At 40.5% G+C, this 17,590-nt stretch overlaps 1 long non-coding RNA gene across 19 annotated transcripts in view; it reads left to right on the top strand.

The window, feature by feature from the left end:
* Positions 1 to 17,590, top strand: part of LOC106505633 (uncharacterized) — a 396,539-nt gene that overhangs the window by 197,079 nt on the left and 181,870 nt on the right. The gene's annotated exons all lie outside the window — the stretch shown is intronic.

A 17,590-nucleotide genomic window follows, 5' to 3' on the forward strand; every position in this document is an offset into this window, starting at 1 on the left:
TCTTTTTAAAAGAAAGCAGATGGGCACTTTTGTTTATCTTGCCTTGATTCTGCCACTGTGTCCTAAACAGGAGGGTGGGATTTTTTTATACCAAGTTTATAATGGTGACAAGTAGGATTTACTACATACAGACTTCTTTGACCATGCGTTTTATTTAACCTCTCCCTGATGTGGAATCCAAGCTAAATGTTTCTGGGTTTTGTTTTGTTTTTCAATCATTGTTTCTCTTTGTTTATTGCTAGAATGTCTCAGACACTAAGGTCAGGTATTTGAAAATCAGAACCAAACAGAGTGTTTCCTCTTGCCTTTAGAGTGTTAGCCAGGGTGGTGACTTGGTTAAGCTTTTTGCTTCACTGACTGAAAAGTACTTTAAAGAAAAGAAGCAAAAAGAGTGAAATATTGAGAGAATAAAGAGTATGACTTGGCTTGCAGTGGTTCCCCTCAACCTAACCAGTCCCAGGCATCTCTTTTTTATATTTCTGCAAATGTTGATATAGGTAGCAATTTCCAGTATGCTCTAGCCAACGGTGAGTTATTTGATAGGGCAGACTTTATCATCTTAACTTCAAAAAGTGGCTCACAGGGGAACGCATGCGGTAGGATTGTATTCTCTGATAATGTCTGTGGCTATGTTTGACTGATTTGCCTCTTAGATGATGAAGCCTGTTGTCTCTGTGGAATTCCATTTCAGAGAGATTTAAAAATTAAACATCATGAATATTCAGCAAAGCTGCCTGGAAGTTCAGCTCCAAGTGACTTAATCATTTTCTCTGCATTTTTCCTTAAAGAAGCCACTGTTTGGACTAGGAAAGAATTTTTTTTTTTAAATAGAATAAAACATGTAGAGTTAAATAATAGTATCATGCAGAATAATTCCTTGAAATATTCACTTTTTAATGCCTCTCAAAAAATAAACACACAAATTAAAAAAACCTATCGCCCTAGCAAGGTCCCTTTTAGAGGGCAAGATTATTTCTTAATGGCATCTCTCTGCTCAGAAGCACATTGCATTTAGCTTCCAAAGAACACAAGACTAATACAGAATTGATCTCCATTAAGTCCATTTTTCTTTTTTTTTCTGTCAGAAAAGAGTCCCAAATCATAAAAATGTCCCTTTAAAAATAGGAAGACTTTCCCAACAGTTGGGGTAGAAATAAAAATGTAGGAGAGGCAAAGGTATTCATAAAAATTACCCAAAACTTGATATAAGGCAAAAAGATTACTGGGAGCCCCTTCGAAGTCCTAACAATTTTTCCCCATGGCCCTCGGAAACAGATAAGAACCAAAAATATAACAAGCAATCTCAAAGATTAATGAGAGAATTTCCTTAGATTACTGCACATTTGCACACTTTGTGAAATGATTAATAAAGCTGAAACTGAGGCCAGTAGTAGAGGCTGTGAGTTGGCCATTTCCTCAGCCAGACTCTTAATTGAACTCTTTGTGGTAATTCAGTAACTATACCACAGTGGATCAAGTCCAAAGCTGAGAGGTCTGAGACCAATTTCTTCTCTAAGGTAAACTGTGAGATTTCCTACCTATAATCTAAGGACATATCGATTAATTGAAATCCAGGTTCATTAGAGGAGTTATTCACTAATGATCCTATTGAAATAACACATTATATGTATTCAGCACTTCTTCCAAGTCTCAGTACCTTAACCTTGGAAAGGAGATATTATCCTCATTTTCCCACTAAGGACATAAGTGCCTAGAGAGGTCAAACAACTAGTAGTCTGTGACAGTCAGAGCTGGGAATGGACGTCAAGACTTTTGTGAGCTGTGAGTGAGTTTGTGCAGTTAAACACATCTAGATTTGAGCCACAGTTTCCATACTTACTAGCTGAGTAACCTTGAGTGTGTCACTGACTTTTCTGAATTTGAGTTCCTTCCTCTTTACTAAGAAGAAGACCACTACTAACTCCGTGCTGAGAGCATTAAAAGAGATCCTTCGCTTAAAGCACTTAGCACAGTGCCTGGCTTATGGTAAACACTCAGTCAACCTTAGCTGGAGAGCAAGAGAAAACGAGATGATGACACAAAGTTGATTTCAAAAGATTCCCTCAATGTACTCAAGGGGATATATTCAAAGTACTAGAGTATTCAACTCAAATTTATGATATCCCCAAATAATGGTGAGATGCATCATGTTTACTGTAACTGAAAAAGCAAGAGGGTGAACTTACCCTTTCAGAAAGCTTTTGAACAACAGCAGTGAGACAATGAAACCATTTCTAGTTAGCCTCCCGTTAGCTTAAGAAATCAGTGGATATTCTGGTTTATATAAGTTATATGTGTTTCTGTAAGCCTCTTTAACTACAAGGGGCTTAAAAAAATTAAAAGGGTAGAATTTTAAGACTCTCTGAGAACCACCGGGATTCCCTTTGAAACTTTCCTTTTCTGGAGCCTCTAGTGATTTATAGCAAAGTTTACTTGACCTTCCAGTAAAGGCTTCAGTTATTTGAGGAATAAATTGAAAAATGGGAGATTAAATAAATCATACAGTTGCAGAGGTTGCCAGAGCTGGTGAAGTGATTTCAATCTGAATCCGTGAGCCTTGAATCCCCTCAGAGAGATTACTAGCAAATCCAGGGCAGCACACCAAGCCAGCAGCAGACAAGCTTCAGTACAGAGCAAACCAGACATTACTGCTTATTAGATCCTGATGCTGAAGAGGCATCAAAAAGGAGACATTGAAGAAGGCATTCACTCCATCTATGAACTGTTGAAGACTTTAGGAGTTAGCAATGAGGGGCTGTTAATTTAAGAAAGGTGAAACTAGCTTGAGACAGCCAGAAACACATAGAAGGGAAATTTCTCTACTTATATCTCCCCTTCTAAGTAAAGTATATCAGGGATCAAGAGAGTGGGTCTGTTTGTCTCTCTCTCAAAATCTTAATCATCTTATAAATAGATCTTGCAAAGTAAAATCAACAAAAACACTCTTGCACCATCTTATTGTAAAGATAACATATTTCCTTGTTTTTAAGCTTACACAAGCCTATTTCTTTGATGAGAGCATAGCTTTGGGAACTTCACTGATAATAAAGTCCTAGCAACCTATTTACTTGGGAATCTCCTAACCAGAATCCTTTCCCAACCATTGGTAACATTTAAGTTCAACATGTAAGAACAGTTCATTCTGGAATGTCTGCGATGGAGAAAGGGGATGAGAACCATTTTCAAGGGCTTTCTCGTGACATTTACTCGTCAGCTCTGCAGGAGAACACGTCAGCCCTCTCAGACCACAGCTGCATGTAGGCATGTAGGGCCGTCCCTCTTGACTCTGTGCCCGGGGACTGCGTCCTCCAACCGTCAGTCTCATCTGAGAGCTGGACGCAGACCATCAACGGGCAACAAACATATTGGTCCCTTCCTGCTCGTTACAGCAAAGGAAGGAAAATGAAGGTTGATGGAGGGGAGTATGGACGGGGCAAAGGTAATGAGAAAAATGCCCCCAAACTCCGAAATTAGGCAACCAAATTATCGGGAACACTTTCAAAATCATATTAACTGTTCTAATTAGCCCACCTAAGGGCTGCACTGTCCAATAGAATAGCCACTATCCATGTGGCTCTTCAAAGTCAAATTCGAATTCAAATTAAATAAAATTAAAAAATCAGCTCTTTGTTCACTCAAGCCACATTTCTTTTCTTTTTCTCTCTCTCTCTTTTTTTTTTTTGTGAACTTGATATTGAGGCAGTTTCAAGCCCCCTTGGGTTTATTTTTTTAATTTTTTCCTTTTGTTTGTTTGTTTGTTTATTTATTTCCCCAATACATTATTATTTTTTTTCTACTGTTCAATGGAGACATGAAGCAAGGGGTACCATATTAAACATCCTCGATAAAGAACATTTCCGACGGGGCAGAAAGTTCTATTGGATGGCTGTTCTGAAGGAAGGTAATTTTGCTTTAAAATCTACTGTTAATTGGAATTCAGGCTCTGAATAATTAGATACATTTCAAATAGTTTTTCCCCCTTGAAATGCAAATAATTCTTGTCCAGAATAAGAGATAACTCTACAAGTTATGGTTTTATTTGCCCTGAAAGAAATTAGTTTTATTTCTAAATTTGCAATCTTGTTCCAGCATTTCTTAAATTGATTAAATATAAATTTCTTATATCCTCTCTTGGATCAACTTTATCATCCAGCTGTGTCGCTTGTTACTGAGTTAGAGAAATCCTTGACATATACCCACTGTACATTTGAAAGTATATCTCTAACTTTTAAGGACTTGTACTGTGACAAAGGGATTGATCAGATACACTCAGTGTGATTTCGATTTAAATAGGGTCTAAACTAAACACTGGGCAAACTGTTCTCTTGGAAAAATTTATGTAAATTCACCTCAGTTTTTCCAACAAGGCAACAGTATAGCAGAGAGTTTAAGACTCTAGGCTTAGAAGATTTTGTTCAAGCTCTATAGAAGCTACTTCCAAGATAATACACAAGAAGGAAACAGAAACAAAATAAAAGAAAAAGTTGAGGAAGATGGAAATTTTCCCTTTGTGTAATACTGTATATTTTTTGAAAAAATAATGAGCACATAAAACTACACAATTAAAAATAAAGCTAAAACTAAAGTTGCATATACAGGGAGTTAATATTTAGTATTAAGTCAGCACTCTACAACATCCTAGCTGTGTGACCTTGGACACATTATTCAATTTATCTAAGCCTTGGTTTCCTCATCTGTAAAATGAAAATCTTAACAAGTAGCTCATAGGCCTGATGTGATGATTAAACTAGATAATGTCTGGTACATAGTAAGGACTCGATCAATGTTAGCTGTCATTCTTATCACAGCCGGGACTCCTGAGAGTTACTAGGAGAAAGAGCAACATTTAGCATCTCCCATCTGACTTTGAAAATTCATGTGAATTCTACATTCTTATCCATGATTTATTTCAATTTGAACATAATTTTATCACATTCTTCCAGTAAAGATGTTCCACATTTAGCATGACTTTTCCTTTTTCTTATAAGCTCAGTGTATAACCAGGATTGCCTGATCATTCAGAGGAAAGCCAGGCATCTGTACCAGATAATAGGCTCTGGGTTCAATTTTTCCAAACTCTAACTGGAAAAGCCATTAAACCTAAGTGTGGTTGACTTTGAACAATCAAGAGTGTATAAAAAATATACACACACACTTACACAAACATACGTATCCCAAAAGATTGCTTAATAGTATTTTTACTAATATACAGTATAATAAAATATTTAATATTATTACTTAAAGGATCACTTTCTTTGGACTTAAATAGGCTGTGGCCATAAGTGCCATATAAATGGTTTCTGCCCCCTATAGTCTATTATTTTGAGAAAACTGTCCAGTCTCTACTTCCTGGTTTTCTTCATATATGGTGTTTAGCACAGTTCATGGGAGCATGGAAAGCATTTAATAAGTGTTGGATGCCATTGTTACCAGTACTGATCCTACTGTAAGGTCATTATAAGGAGGTCAATTCCTAGTATTTCTTAGACCTACTGAGTAAACACCAGTTGTGTGATTTATCCAGATCTTGGCAATAAATAGGATGCACCATCACCTCCAAAGTTAAGTGTAATGATTAGGTGTTAGTGAAGGAAGGTGTGGGTTTTGTGAAACAGGAGGTGGTAAGGAACCCAGAGACTAGCAAACCTAAGTAGTCATGACCATCATTATCGACTGAATGTTGTATCCCCCAAATTCACATGTTGAAACTCTAACTCCAAAATGTGATGGTATGAGAAGGTAGGGCCTTCGGGAGGTAACTAAGTCATGTGGGTAGTGCTCTCATGAATGCGATTAGTGCCTTTCTAAGAGGAGACAGGAGAGTTTACTTCCCTCTCTGCTATCTACCAAGTGAAGATGCAATGAGAAAACCAGGAAGTGTTCTTTCACCAGATACCAGATTTGCCAGTGCCTTACTCTTGAACATCCCAGCCTCTAGAGCTGTGAGAAAATAAATTTCTCTTGTTTAGGCCACTCAGTCTATGGTAATGTGTTATGGTGGTTCAAGCTAAGACAGTTATCCCTTGGGCTACAGAGATAAGTGATAGCCTTGGTCATTTCTAGAAGAGATATGACAAAACCGTAAGGGAAGAGGGCAGAAATACCTTGATTTCTCTTGCTCCTGCCCTGTGATTTTCTTTCTTTCTTTCTTTTTTTTTTCCCCTTTTCTTTTCAGCCACACTTACAACATGCAAAATTCCCAGGCCAGGGATCAAACCCATGCCACAGCAGTGTGACCCAGGGCACACTGTGACACTGTTGACACTGTGTGACAACAGCAGATCCCTAAAGTGTTGAGCCACCAGGGAACTCCTACCCTCTCACTTTCTCATAAGCCTCATTCTCTACTTGAACCCACCTTGAGGCTGGCTGGCCAAGGAACCCCAGATGCAGCTACAAAATTAGTCTCCTGTGCTTCAGAAATGGGCAAACCAGAACTCTGGGGGCATAGAGACAGAGAATAAGTATATTTTAAGAACCTGGAGTCAACTATATGGTTAAGTTGCCTATTTGCGCCTGATGTTTAAAATTCTCTATATACAGGAGGCCCATCCCAGCCTTCTGTCCCTCCTTCTGGCAACTTCCTTCCCTTCGTTAGTAAATGCTGCCATTAAAACAACAACCTAAGCAAGTCAGAGGATGTACAAAGACAAGTTGTGCTACTTAATTTCAAAGTTCCAGCTCTTTGTACAGCATTAAAGTCTGTTTCTCATCGAAGGCAAATTAGTTAATTTCCAATGGGTTCTGTGAATATCAACAGACCACCCAAATGTTTACTTGTAAGCCATCCCCCTAGTAGGTTAAAAGAATCCATTTGCTTGGAGAGAAAGAAGGGGTGGGCATTCATGCATATAAATTGTCTAAATGAAGGGCCAGATCCATATTAAAACAACATTAATTATTCATTTAGCAAAGGAGAAAAATTTACCTATCGTGAAAAAGCCCTAGGGTGACATTCTTTTCTACAAACTTGCGTCTAAGCCAAATAACATCCCAAATAACCCTCTTATTCAACTGCTCTTTCTGGAAATGAGAAAAGGCTATGGGAAGAAAAACAACCCACTGCTTTATGGTCACACCATGTCTTAGAGGTTGAGATATGCAAATTCTCCTGGACCAGGAGGTCAGATCCAGAATTCCAGAGCTGAAGAACTGTATGTGGAAAAACCCCTGGCCTTTGCCTCTCTAATAAAGGCCTAACTTTTGAAAAAGTCAGTGGGGTTCTGTTCCCAGGATTTTGGGGCCTGTCAGAGGAGGTGGCTAACACCTGGCAGAGTTTCCAAGTCCCCTTTCCTTCTCTGCTCCCCAGGGACTTTCTGGAAGCAGAAAAATCATTGTCCAAACTCAACTCACAGTTGTCCAACAAGAGAAAAGTCTACTGTTGTGCCAACTGGAAATCTCCAGATTTTCAACAGCAGACTGAAGGCATGTGCTTAGGGCTGGAGGAAGAAGAGGTCCAAAGAACACATTTTTATCTGCTACCAAACATGCACCTTTTTCACTTAATCATAACAAAGTCAGGGATCAGAATCTTTCTCCTCTAGTGGCCTGAAAAATGTTGGGCTTGCCATGATTCCCACCGTTCTCCCCCCCCCCCCCCGCAATACTATGGAATCATAGCAATTGCCTTAAAGAATTTTTGCTGCTATTTTGCTTTTACTAAAGTGAAAACTTTAATATGTATTTTATTTTAAGAAGACTTGTATATGAACTTGACACTGTGGGTGGCACAGGGTTGTTAAAATGTTCAGAGTAGCAGCTATCTACCTGGAGCCTTGGGGAAGCCCATGGACCTACAGAGATCTCAGTTACTTGTTTGAATGATCTGAAATTTTCAGCCTTTAGAAATTTATTTTTTTGCATGTTACAACTGTCTTGCCTTCTATGAGACATATATTCAAGCAAATAGTACAAGAAAGGATACACTTGAAATTGCTGGGATCCTGGAACCTTGGGAGGAAAGTGCACAGAGGAGTAGGGGGTTCCTATGGCTTCAAGGAGGGGAATGAAGAAGGTGCTAAAAATATGAGTACCTACTTTATAACTTTTCTGAAGGTTTATCAGCACGGTACACATTTATTTTGAAAGAGAGAGGCTTAAGGTTTAGAACATCCTACTTATTAGCCATGTGGCTAATTATTTAAACTTGCTAAGCCTCAGTTTCACCATCAGTAAAATGGGACAGCAACACTTACACTTTATGCAAGAACTGTGAGGACTACAACTACGTGAGATAATTTATATAAAGTTGCTAACACAAAGCTTAGAATGTAGTATGTGTTCAGTAAGTGGAATATGACGATGACAGTGGTGATGGTAATACCATCTGTTCCCTAAAAACAGATAAATAAGGAAGGACATTTAGATGTGTACAGAGTAAAGAAAAATCAGGAAGGAGCAGATGGTCGGAACATTTCAATAGCAGCTGGCTTGCTGTTTCACTCTTACACTGCTCCTGTTCCTTGCCGTGAGGCTCTATAAAGGAACTGCCTCAGCTTTCTGTAGAGCTTATCCACTCACAGGACAGAGGGAGACACAGGGGAAACCATAAATAGATGCAGCTGTCTGATTCCTCAGGTTGTCCCAGGGAGAATATTTACTTAGCTCCAAGGAAACGGCTTTATTTAGCAGATTATGGTTTTAAAATTTCTTGCATTTGAATGCTAACATATTCTCTCTCCAGCTAACTCCTGTGTAACGTGAATAATGTGGACTTGTGATAATATTTTCTACTACCACTAGGCTGCCTGATATTTACCTAGCCTGATATAAGCCTACATCAATGCTTCATGTAGTGATGGCACCGTCATCTGGGAAGGTACTGGGAAACAAAGAGGTGAAATATTGGAGTTCCCATCGTGGCTTGGTAGAAATGAATCTGACTAGTATCCATGAGAACACAAGTTTGATCCCTGGCCTTGCTCAGTGGGTTAAGTAAGGGTCTGGGGTTGCCATGAGCTATGGCATAGGTTGCAGATGGGGCTTGGATCTGGCACTGCACAGGCATATAAGAAATCATCCAGGGAGAATCAAGGATAGAGAAGGAAGGAGAGAGGTGAGTTCTGATGTTCCCCAAACTGCCAGCTCTGCACTTACCCAAGGGGCACTGTAGCTCCCTGGATTTCCTGCCAATTTCACCTACTCAAGCTTCAGCTGTAGGGACAATACCCTTCTCTCAAGCTCAAATAGCACTTTGTCAAGTGGGCCCTAATACAACACTCTGGGGCTACCATGTCTCAAAGATTGTCTGCAAAGAGCTCTAGAGGTTTCAGGTCCAGAATGTGAAACTGGACCATGGGTGTCCTCACATCCATTTCCACCTGTAAATTTTAAGACCCACCTTCCAGGTTTCTCCCCACTCAAATCCCACTGAAGACACTCTTGGTTCCTCATAGTCATAAAACATTCCAGACATGTTGCAGACCCCTCTAGGCTCACCTAAGATTCCAGTGAATGTGGATCTCCAGATTGCCACACCCATATCCTCAGGGAGTAGAAATTCCATACGCACTCTATGTAGAAGACCAGAACTTTCTAGGCAACAAGCATCACTTGGTCAGATGCTCTTCATGTCAATGCCACTCTCTTTCCTTCATCCAGATCCTAGTTCATGAGGGTACGAAACCAAGTGTATGTCAAGTATCTTCTTCAGAGAGATTTGAAGTTGTTTATAAATAGGAAGACTATTGTACTCCTCTCACCCATGAATCACTATTAATAGCACCTCCTTTCCTCTTGAAAGTGTCACAATTTCAGTGGTAATATTTGTGATTTCCATGTCCTTAGAAAAGTCACTGTCATGGAAGGTCCCTTGAGAAACCATATCATCCCTCCATGTTAATTCAGGCAAAGGTTATGCAGCTATAACAAAGGGACTCCCAAAATACTGTGGTTTAAAGAATACAGAGTTTATTTTCTTTCTCAACTAACATTGCTGAGCTGAACTGTCCAGTTTGGCAGATCTTTGCTCCCCCAGCACTGACCGGGCACCAAAAAGTTCCTTCCATATTTTTGTGCCACCATGTCTTCGGGGGTCAAATTTATCTACATATTTGAATCGAATTTGTACTTTGGGTTCCATCTCACAGGAAGGGGAAGGCAGTATATGGAGGACAGCATGCACAAAGGCTGAGGGCTCAGAACCAAAGGCAGCATACACATCATCTCTGCTGCCATGTCTCTTGGCAAGAACCTAGTCACCTAGGCCGTGACTAGTGTTTTAGCCCGAGTCCCTTTGAAAGCAAGGCCTGGGGCAAAGAAGCTTTCATGTGATTTTATTAGGGAGTGCAATGCCAAGAAGCAGAAGCGAGGAAAAAATGGATTGGCAGTAAGGAAGGAGTGAAAGCCAACATGAGGGAGCATTACTGAGTGGGCTAACACTTGGTATCAGGTTCTTGTGGGATCCTATTGTGGGAGGCCATGCAAATTGTTGGAGAAAAATGTATTCACTGGTTTCTATCTCCTGTTGGTAAAAGTTTCAGAGGCATTAAATCTCTGAAGTTTTAAGGTGAGTATCTTTTCTCTTTTCCATCCATCCATCTATCCATGCAACACACTCTACAGTGTAAAGTTCTATGAGTTAGGACCAATGACTACAGTTGCGTAGCCATTGCCATTAAGATAAGCAATAGCCCGTCATCTCAAAAAGTTCCTTTTTACCCATTTGTAGCCATCCCCTCCTCTCCAGTCTCTGACAACCACTGGTCTTTGTTGTACTCCTGTATTTTGCCTCTTGCAGGATGTCATGTAAAGGAAATTACACTATATGTAGCCTTTTTTCCTTTTTTTTTTCTTTTTTGTCTTTTTGCCATTTCTAGGGCTTCTCCCGTGGCATATGGAGGTTCCCAGACTAGGGGTCTAATCGGATTTGTTGCTGCCGGCCTACGCCAGAGCCACAGCAATGCAGGATCTGAGCCGTGTCTGCAACCTACACCACAGCTCACGGCAATGCTGGATCATTAACCCACTGAGCAAAGCCAGGGATGGAACCCGAAACCTCATGGTTCCTAGTCGGATTCGTTAACCACTGAGCCACAACTGGAACTCCCCTTTTTTCCTTTTTTGTGGCTATACTCACAGCATATGGAAATTCCGAGTCCAGGGATTGAATCTGAACTGCAGCTGCAACCTACACTACAGCTGTGGTAATGCCATTAACCCACAGCACCAGGCGAGGGATCGAACCCTTGCCACTGTAGAGACTACATCACATCCTTAGCCCATTCCACCACACTGGGAACTCCCTGTATACAGCCTTTTGATTCCGTTTTTTTTTTTTTTTTTTTCCCGCTTAACATGGTTGATGTTTATCCATGTTGTTTTCCTATCAACTTATTCTTTCTCATTAGTGAGTGGCTTTCCACAGTACAAAGGCAGCACGGTTTGATGATCCATCAATAGTCAAAAGACTTGGAGTCAAAAGGCTTGGAGTTCCTGTTGTGGCTCAGTGGTTAACGAATCCAACTAGGAACCATGAGGTTGCGGGTTTGATCCCTGGCCTTGCTCAGAAGATTAAGGATCCGGTGTTGCGGTTAGCTGTGGTGTAGGTTGCAGACATGGCTCAGATCCTGCATTGCTGTGGCTCTGGTGTAGGCCAGCGGCTATGGCTCTGATTCAACCCCTAGCCTGGGAACCTCCATATGCCACGGGAGCGGCCCAAGAAATGTCAAAAAGACAAAAACAGAAACAGTAGGCTTGCCTTCAATTTTAGATCCTTATGAATAAAGATGCTATAAATATTCACATACATGTTTTGTCTGAACAGGGTCTCAATTCTCTTATAAATCCCACAACAATCTTTTGAATCTGATATTACTGTCTCTATAATACAGGTGAAACCACTGGGTTAAATAAGAACTAAAGAAACTGGATGTGAACCCAAGTGCCTCAAGCTCGTGGTCTTTGACAAAAAGACACATAAACAAATAATTCTATTGTACATAAGCAAACACATATTCAGTAAATTATGTAATAGAAAAATAAGTGCCAATAAAATATAATAGAATCTGAGAAAAGTGTCTAACCCTTTTCCCCAGGTGATTATGGAACTCTCCAAGGTGGGCTTAATATTCTCTAAGTCTTTAAGCATCAGCTAGTGTTCTCTAAGCAGGCAGATGGTGGATGGGCTGGAAGGTCAAGTGTGCCAGAGACAGAGATTTGGTCAGTTTTGTGGTCTACTGCCTCACAAACACCTGAAATGGTATCGTGCAAATAGCAGGCATGCAATAAATTGTTTTTAAATGCAAGAATGAACTTCAGGCAAAGGGCATAGCCTGTAAGGGCAGGGCACCTGGTTTGTACTGAGTCCCGTTGTCTGGTACATGGCCTCCCCTTCAGGTGCTGGAGACATTTTCCAGCTGCCTCCCACAGAGGCCTTTGCAGAAATCTTAACATGATTCTTAAACTTCCAGCTGTCCAGTGGCCACACCCTGTCCCTGGAGCCCTGGGAGTCAAGAGCCTTTATCTCTAACACACTCCTTTGGACAAGCCAGGCTTTGACCTCTGGGAGCTGCCCCAGGGTGTAAACAAAACAGAGATGGGAAATTTCCAAGGCAATTTATCTGCCAGTATTCTGCCAACTCCTTGGAAGTCACGGATTTTGTTTCTTGTCTCTAAGGCACCAGCTCAGTCTGGCTAAAGAAGGCTGAAGCTGGAGTTCCTGTGGTGGCTCAGGGGTTAATGAACCTAATGAATATCCTTGGGGCCTGGGGTTTGATCCCTGGCCTCGTTGGTGGGTTAAGGCTCTGGCATTGCCCTAAGCTTTGCAGATGTGGCGGCTCAGATGAGTTGCTGTGGCAAAAAAAAAAAAAAAAAAAGAAGGTTGAAGTTCATGGAGCGGCACAGCCCAGGGAGAGAAAAGGGAAAGAAGAGCTATTGTTCTAGAGGTTGGTAAAAGGCATTCAGGCATCTGTGCTGAAGTCAGAAAGGCAGGTGGAGAGGGTGCAATTTTAAACCACCATCAATCAAAGGAGTTGAAAACGAGTCCCCTTCCCAACATGGAAAATCACAGTCAATATACCCAGCATAGAAACTTCTCTTATTTTCTAGGGGTGCTTATGGACACACAAGCCCACACAATGGAATGATAGCTGTAGCCTGCATTCTCATGTAATAGAGAATCAGGAACAATTTATATCACCATTAATTATCAACTACTCTATTTTTAAAACCTGCATTTTGTTTGAAGAAAACTGATGTATACCAATCGTCAGGATACATTTTCATTTAAATAGTTTTATTGTTTTCAAAAATATATGTTGTCATGTGGTGCTTCAGAGAATGGGCTTTAGTGTGGGTTATGGATTTCAGTCCCATTTTCTGGCACTTTCTGGGTGCAGAACCTTGGCCAAGGGACTTAATTATGTTGCTTCCTCAATAAAATGAAGATGATAATAGTACCTGCTTCATAGGTCTCTTGCAAAGAGCCATGGAGATGATTCACATGAAATATTTGGCATGGTACCCACCACGTAAGAAACCCTCCATATTCATAGCTATAACAATGAGTATAAAAATACAAACAATATAGAAAAATATAAAATTTTTAAATCCCCTGCAATCCTACCAGCTAGGATAATTGATGTTGATTGTGTCATATTATACCGGGGCTCCAATAAACATATACTGCAGGCATCTTTTCCTGCCAAGTAGCATTGTCCTGTAGTCAATATCCCTTTTTTATTTTTTCTTTTTTTATTGTTTTCTTTTTTTGCTTTTTAGGGCCACACCTGCGGCATATGGAGGTTACCAGGCTAGAGGTCAAACTGGAGCTATAGCTGCTGGCCTACACCACAGCCACAGCAATGCAGGATCCAAGCCGTGTCTGTGACCTATACCACAGCTCACAGCAACACCAGATCCTTAACCCGATGAGTGAGGCCAGGGATTGAACCCGAAACCTCATGGTTCCTAGTCGGATTCATTTCTGTTGCACCATGATGGGAACTCAAATATCCCCTTTTTAAATGACTGGAGAACATTACATGGTTATGAATATGGCAGGATATATTCTTGATAGAGAAGAAAAGAAAGTTCGGAAGAACACAAACCCTGGGTTACATGCCTGGCCAAATCTTCACGGCGTGTGTTTCATAACGTCAGCTAAGAAATCATCTCACCACAAACTCAGCTCTGCAGAGTCAGGAAGGATCTGCATACTGTGGCCCAGTTTCCTAGTTGGAGCGGACCTTGATTGTTCCAGGACATCACCCTTCACCTGCACACTCTGCAATCTGGCATTCAGGCTGATGAAAATGGGAAACAGTCATATTCCCCTGGTCGCTCCTGCTGATTCAGCGATCAGGGGCCCTGGGAGGGTTCATGGCTGTTTGGCCAAGCAGGCATTCAGGCTTCACTGAAAGTCACAGTCTCCTGGGGTCCAGATGGGGGGTGGGGGGGGGTTGTTTACACTGCATCCAGACCAAACATCTGGGGAAACTGTAACCCCTTTCGTTTTCCCCTGCTGCCTTGAAAGAAAATCTGATGTTATCACACAAAGAAGACATTTCTTTTTCTCATTCTCTGTTTCTTTCTCTCCTTTTTTTCCTCTTCTATGTTTTTCCTTCTTATTCCTTCCCCCTTCTTTTTTCTCTTCTCTGCTCCCTGCTTGCCTCTTTCTCCCCCTCTTTTCTGCTTTTTCCTTCTTTCCAACTTCTATAACAAAGTACTTTGGGAGAGAAAGTTTAAAAAGAAATAAATCTTTTATTTTCAGAACCAGAGGATTTTTTTTTTCCACAAAGATTTATGCGCAGCTGAAAGAACTGGAGAAATAAATGGGCCAAAAGCCTCTTTCTTATTCAGGACAAATGTCCATGGAAAGTACTAAAAGGGCTGAACTTCTTGGTGACCTTAGCAAATGTATTTTTGGAAAAAGTGGATTAGAGTTTGGTTTCTACCCTGTCCATGCCTCTCTGGTCCTCTGTTCCTGTTCTACCTGCTGTAGAGTTCACTCCTGCAATCAAAGGTCAGGAAGTGACACTGAAAACAGGAATGGCTAACCCCCAGTGGTATGTCATCTGGAATCTGACAACTATCACTTCTACAGTCTCTTAGGAGTCATTGGTCAACATACTGCATGAGATAAAGACTCACGGCCTGCAACTACAGCCCTCTCATTTTAATCCCTATTTATTTACTAGGAAGGCAACATGGAGTGGTAGTTAAAAGCACTAATTCCACCTCTGCTATTTACATACTGTGTATCTTCAAGACTATGACAACCTCTCCAACCCCTATTCCCCCATCTCTGTAAAGAGGAATAACCATGGCACCCATTTGACAAGGCTGTGTGTTCAGAGGCTCAGCATGGCATTTTGCTCAGGGAATTTACAGCCACTGGTGGTTATTATGGATAATTAAGTTAGTTGTGATCCCTGACTCATCAAATTATCTTCTAGCCCACACTTTCCATGTGGACAAACACACATCTGTCTATCAAATGCTCTTGTTGGAATCAAAGAACATGATACCTGGACTACTTTATTGATTAATCAAAAACAAACCCCTGAAAGAGGAGATGAAGTTACCTCTGTATGATTAGAACTTCTGCAGACTCTCACCTGTCACCGGCTAAGCTGTCCTTCCTGAATGTTTTTAAAGTGTGTATTTAATAATGGGGTTCCAAATGCTTTATCCATTACCTTCTACTTTTTAGAATCCACATATTTCTCATTTTTGAAAACTGGAATAACATATTCCTGTATCCAATTGCCTGGCCTTACTCCCAGTCTCTGATTTCACTAAGATTGCTGACAGTGGTTTTGTAATCACATCTGCAAGTCTTTTCTATACTTTAGAATTTAATCCAACTTGAATTCAGTAAGTGTCTGGTTCCCCTTTTGTTATCTCTTATGATATCTCAGGCTTCATTTTCTCCTTAAAATTATATACACACACACACGTATATACACACGTGCACACATATATGTATATATAAATGATAGGCATAATACATGTAGATATGACTATATAATGATATATATGTACAAAATGAGATACAGATCAAATAATATAAATATATATATATAATACATGTTTATGGCTGAACCTTTTAAAAACACAGTTAAGCAAAATGATGAGACCAGAAACCATTATTAATCCTAGCACACAGATAATATTGATGCTTCCTGATTTGGTATGACACCTTCTAGTATTTTTCTGTGTAGAAATAGAAACAGAAGCAGTTGGATGAATAAAACACAAAGATGTCTCCATATCATTCTTTTTCTACATCCTTAAATGTAATGTTAACACAGGGCTTCAGTGTAGGTCTGTGAAGTCATTTTTTACTAAGCTCAGCCCCTTTGAGCACTTTGGCTTTTTAGCTATTTGCTACTTTATCAAGGTTAGAGTCATGACTTTGGAAAAAGAAGCAGGTAGTAGGTAAAGAGGTGCTGATATTCTTATAAAAGGAAGCGCCAGAGGCACGAGGTCACGGATTGAGTTGGAGGTGCAGCGTCCTCCTGGGGCTTCTCACCCCCATGTTGTCTGGCTGACCTCAGGCAAATTATCCCCTTCCTTGGGGACTCAGATTTACTTCAGAGAATTCTCTCCTGTACAAGGCTGTGACAGACAGTAGCTCACAGAATGGGCTCTTGTGAAGGTTCAATGTGACCCTGAACAGATTGCTTGTAGTACATGGCTTGGCTCTTCAGAATTATCTAAAAAATTGTAGCTGTCATTGTTACTATGATTTTTGTTATAAGCTCCTGTATGGTTCAGTGTCTATGTACTTTGAAAATAAAGACTTTGTTAGAAGTCAATGACTCCCTTCATTCTGGAATTTACATTTTGAACTCTATGCAGTGAATGGACTCCAAGAGCAGACCATAAAAAATGTCAGCACAAGGACTCATGTGGACACATGCATGTCATACACAACAGTTAGTTCTGCTGTGATGGGCCATGTCTGATCCTAAAAATTATCATGCAATGCAAAGTGATGTGAGAAATACCACAGGGCTCATGGGAAATGAGGTTATGGCGGGGACTCCAGTTACTCACAAAATCTCGACATCTCATGTAATTTTGACCCTCTCCCCAGGGAACATTTGGCAACATCTACAAACGTTTTTGTTTGTCACAACTGTTGGGGGAGGGGAAGAAGTGGTGCTACTGGCATCTAGTCAGTAGAGGCCAGGGTTGTTGCTAAATAAACCCCCTATTCTGCCCAGGACAAGTCCCATAGCACAAAATGATCTGGCCCCAAATGCCAACAGTAACAAGGTTGAGAGTCCTGGATTTAAGGGCACAACACTCAAAAACTTGTCAATGACACATTAAAAAAAAAAAAAAAAAAAAAGGATAGGAATCCAATAAAACAGAAATGAAGTTTTGCTCGTGTTAAATGGTTAAGAAGTGCACAAATAACTGCAGTAAATATTACACTAAGTCTCAAAAAAGACCTAATGTTGCCTGTGGAAATGGGGGTTGGAAGGGTTTCAGCTAGTGAACAATTGTGAAGCGGTGGAAGCAGAATTATCTGAAACTGGACAGAAAGTTCTAGCACAAGATGTAGACAGTGAGGCTCATAATATGTGTTGTGAAATGAGGTAGCTAGTGGGTGTCTGAGAGTGTGTGTGTGTGTGTGTGT

Source organism: Sus scrofa, chromosome 13 (assembly GCF_054392235.1).
Source record: "Sus scrofa isolate SSC_HxYL_T2T_F1_AM1 chromosome 13, Sscrofa_HxYL_maternal_Yorkshire_Landrace_v2.0, whole genome shotgun sequence".
NCBI lineage: Eukaryota > Metazoa > Chordata > Mammalia > Artiodactyla > Suidae > Sus > Sus scrofa.